The 4,590-nt window shown below is 48.5% G+C and overlaps 1 long non-coding RNA gene across 1 annotated transcript; it reads right to left on the bottom strand.

Annotated features, from left to right (window-relative positions):
* Positions 1 to 2,961: 2,961 nt before the first annotated feature.
* LOC121823521 (uncharacterized) lies at positions 2,962 to 4,250 on the bottom strand. The gene is made up of 2 exons (XR_006065028.2): positions 4,115 to 4,250; positions 2,962 to 3,554 (listed from the first exon to the last, which is right to left on the bottom strand). It is a non-coding gene; the product is annotated as an uncharacterized LOC121823521 (long non-coding RNA).
* Between the last annotated feature and the right edge of the window lie 340 nt (positions 4,251 to 4,590).

Genomic DNA, 4,590 nt, shown 5'->3' with positions numbered 1-4,590 from the left:
GCAGAATCGGCAGGGACGCCGGTGAACTAGAACTGCCTGGACCATCGCCCAGACCCTCTCCTTCGGAATTTCTAGGGGGAGAGGCTGGGATCATCCTGTAACAGACACGTTTGCTGAGTCCTTGGAAACAAAAAAACGTAAGCACTACCGGCACCGAAGAAGGTGACCTCTCGTTGACATTTTCCCTAAGCAGCAGATAATTTCTGGCCATGATGTGGTGAGTTACAACCACTCTGCTAATGTGTGCTCATCACCTAGTCAGAGTGCTGCAGCTGAGTGAGACCCCGGCTGGCTCAGATCCCCGCGCACATTGTCAGGGGATCGCTTCAGCTAAGAGCCTTTTGCCAAATACCACTCACTTGAACTTTTGCAGCTTGGGGAGAAGTCTGAGGGAACACATACATGCTGCTCCTCTTCTTATTCCAGAAGTTTCCAAAAATGAGTGCAATTCCAGGCGTCCAACACTCTTTAAAAAGTATGGGTAACACACCTCTTCAGCTAGACTGATGCAAGAAACTCCGTTTCTTCACATAGCCACAAGTAGGGCTAAAAGTCACAAGTTGACATTTGGCAACATATTTTTTTTCCAAAATGGACCCTTTCTGGCTCATCTTCCCATGCCATTGAAACGCCAGCTCCATGGAGGCAACGTTAGTGTCTTCCATAGCTTTCTCCCCAGAGCCTAGAAGAGTATCAGACACAGTAGTCCTTCGATAAATGAATAAATCCATTTCACTTCCTGAAGCCAAGAGCCAAATTTCCACACATCTCCATCTGTGGAGTATCACTGTTTCCTGTAGTTTATTTCTGCATTCCTCTCTCCACCAGTTAAATACCCCCCTATATAAATCCATGCAGTCTTCACTTTACATATAACTTTCGGGTGACCCCATAAAAAATTGGCAGAAATTCTCGGAAAGGATGATATTGTAATTGGTCTTGAGGGGGATCCATGGAGGGATAAATTTCACATTATTCATGTTTCCAGATGGGCCTTAGTCCCCAGGGCAGTCATTCCAGAACCTTTTCTCAGCATAAAGTTTACTCCAAGAAATATAAATAGTGATTTAGGGCTTGATTGCTCCCACAAAGGGCTCCCCTGTCTTGGTGCAGGGTGGGAAGTGGGGTAGAGGAAAATGCAGCTGGGAAGTAGGGTGGTGGCCTGGGGTCCACAGGGAAGACCCTGTGTGTGTGAGCAAGATATTGATCTGCAGTGTTTCCCTAGAGTATGAGGGCTGAGGGTGGGAAGCGGTGGAGGGGGAGGGGGGACTAGATAGACGGGGCCGTGCCCCACTGGCAGGAAGTTCCTGGGGCCATGAGCCTTGGATGCTAGCATGCCAAGGTCGGATTAGATGGCAGTCCATTCCGGCCCTTCCCACTAGACAGTCTTTAAACCTTGAGACTGGTGTCCAAGGCTGTGCTGACAACCCTGATGATCAGTGAGGACGACAGATGTCACAGATTGCCCTCTGATCCCTAAGGCTACTTCCAGGTGGTTAGAGTGCAGTACTGCTGAGGGCGAATTGTAGCACTGTAGTATGAATTGTGGTGCTCACTAGACTTAAAAATGTGTGTGTGTGTGTGTGTGTGTGTGTGTGTGTGTGTGTGTGTACAGACATGCCTGTATCACAGTGCATATGGAAGTCAGAGGACAACTTTTAGGGCTCAATTTTTGCTCTCCACTTTGTTTTTGAGGCAGGGTCCCATAGTCAGGGTAGCTGTCCCACAAGCTTGTGGGTGATTCTTTTGTCTGCACATTCCATTCCCAACAAGAGTGCTGGTATTACGATGTGTGGGCCCAGCTTTTGTTTTTATTGCATTTTACTTCTAAGGATCCAGAGATCGTTCAAACTCAGGTCATCAGGCTTCCACCTGATGATACTCTTGCCTGCTGAGCCATCATCCTGCCCTAGACTGCCATGGTAAGGTGTCTGGGCAGGCTCTGCCCAGGGTGCTGGGGATACAGCATGAACACAAAGCGGAGCAAGCGTCATTTTCACTAAGACATTCTCCATGGCCTCAAACTCTGCCTCTTGTCAAACATATCTGGTAGTGCTTCAAAATGACACACTCAAGATAGAGAGGACAAGCTGGGTGGCGGCGGCGGCGGCGGCGGCGGCGGCGGCGGCGGCGGCGGCGGCGGCGGCGGCGGCGCACGCCTTTAATCCCAGCACTAGGGAGGTAGAGCCAGGTGGATCTCTGCGAATTCGAGGCCAGCCTGGTCTATAGAGTGATGTCCAGGACATGCTCCAAAACTACACAGAGAAACACTGTTTCAAAAAACAAAAAACAAAAAAAGATAGATAGATAGATAGATAGATAGATAGACAGACAGACAGATAGATAGATAGGACAAGATTCATTTCTTTCCAGAGCTCTTAAATCTGGAGTCGGTGGAATCCTGATAATCTAAGGATATAATGATTCAAATCATGAGAGAAAACCATCCAGCTGAACACAGTCTCAGTGTCGAATACTTGACTCAACGGGAATTTGATCATGAACCTGGTTAGAGTCTGAGTTCTTTTGGGAAGAACAGTATTCCGCCCGATGCTGCTGTCCAGCCTCCAAAATGCAGCCCTGGCTTCCTCCTCCTGTGCGCTGCGGTGTCTTTTACCCTCTGCAGTCAAAGTGTTATCATAATTCAGCCGATTAAGTCTCCAACCACTTCCCATAGCCACCGTGAATTCTGTCTCCTTACAGCTTTTCCGCAGCTCCGGAGGGCCTGGTCCTGCTTGCATGTGTGGGTTCTCCAGAAGCTTGCTCTGGGCTATAGATAGGCCTGGATCTCTTCTCACTCTGTCTTTGCTAGCCTCACCACCCATCATTGGGGGTTCAGCTCAAATACTTCCTTGGAGAATTTCCTGGCTGCTCTGTCTTTTGTAGTTCATACCTTTGCCCACTGTACCTCTTTATCTCTGCAGCTTATTTTGTATTCTGACAGCAGGACTATCACAGCAATTTATAGTAATAAACATTTATTGAATGGATGGATATGTACCACATTTTCTAAACACCGTAGGGTTTGGGAGAGATGTCTGTGACTGTTAACATCTGACAGATGGTTTGGCAGCACTTAGCACAGTACTCACAAATGTTTGTTAAATTAACCAGAACCAAGTACCAGATCTGTGACTGGGGACCATAGAATCCCCTCTTGGTGCCAGATAGTGACCCAGGAAAAGAAATTCACAGTGGCGATGGCTAAAATTCCTAGTGTCTGAGTCGAGGCTGGAGCTAAGGGACAGAGTACCGGCACAACCTGAGCAGGTCCTGGGGTTTGGCCTTCACCACTGGAAAAAAGAAATTGCTGGTGACCTGATGCCGTTTCTTGTTTCCTCACTGGAAATGCAGTGTGTGAAGGCTCCGGGGGCATCATGCCAGCCAGGACAATAAAGAACAGCTAACAGGGCCAGGGCTGACTGAGACAGGTGATGGAAAGGTGATGGCGCAGCTGTCCTGGGCTGGGTGTCATCGGGAGGCTGGCTTCTGCCCGTCTTCTCTAATGTGTTCCGTAGCTACGCCGGCCTGAGTGACAGCCTCCCTGTTGAAAACTGACAAGGAGAAAATTAAAGCTGGCTTCTCTTTCTGGTCACACATGAATAACCAACAGGGTCTCAGCAGCTGGTTCAAATTCAGATTTCCCTTGTCAGGTTTTTAGCAACTCTGAAGATCAGGTTAACGTCAGTCTCCCTTCCCCGCGCTAACTAGTGAGCGTCATTTGCATTTCTTTATATGTGTACCCCCCCCCCCAACACACACACTTCTGTTCCATTAACAGCACAGTATCAGAACCACGTTCTGTCTTCACAGATGTTCCATACTGGAAAGCCCTCACATATAAATACAGACATAGAGAGATGCTTTGCATGTGTCCAACCCCCTTAACAACTTAAGGTCAAAGATTATTTTCTTTTCTCAGGATCTGGTGTCAACAGAAGAAGGTTTGTCAATCACCAGGAATTTGAGCGTTGGCTAAGCCTGCGAGAATGGAAAATTCCGAACGCTGCAAAAGAGTCTACTGTCCGTGTGGATTCACTCATGGGTCCTAAAGCAGACAAGGGTTCCACTGCCTCATGGAAAGGAAGACATCAACCTTGGCATGTTTCCACACCTGTGAAACACCTGGCAGTACTGTCCCAGTCCCGCCTCCCTCAGCTCCACCGATTGATCAAGGCTCAGAGCTGCAGCAGACAGACATCCTTCATCCACTGCTTCGTGTCTCGTCTTGATCCAATGCTTTCACAGCAGTATGAAGGAGAGCTGTGTCCTGCCAGCTGTGCCCGGGACCTTGTTTCTAGAGTGGAGGCAAAACCGAGGGGAGAATTAAGATGCAGGTCCAGCTTTCCCTAGCCAAGCCCCAGGACCACTGCTGCCTGCCCCCTGCACTGGATGAGAACTGGAGAACAGGATGTGAATTCTCCTCCCCTCCAAGACACTCAGGAGAGAAGCTCTCCTGAGGCTCACAGGGAACTTGTTTTTGACCCAAGGGTCAGGCAAGAGCTTACCAGGAATTTTAATTAGCTGCCAAGAAATGGCTAATTCATTTCTTACATTGACAGAAAGAGCTAAATGTTAAATGAACTTAGC

Source organism: Peromyscus maniculatus, chromosome 17, assembly GCF_049852395.1.
Source record: "Peromyscus maniculatus bairdii isolate BWxNUB_F1_BW_parent chromosome 17, HU_Pman_BW_mat_3.1, whole genome shotgun sequence".
In the NCBI taxonomy this organism is placed as follows: domain Eukaryota; kingdom Metazoa; phylum Chordata; class Mammalia; order Rodentia; family Cricetidae; genus Peromyscus; species Peromyscus maniculatus.
The sequence above is the reverse complement of the archived record's forward strand: the minus strand, read 5'-3'. Positions and strand labels throughout refer to the sequence as shown.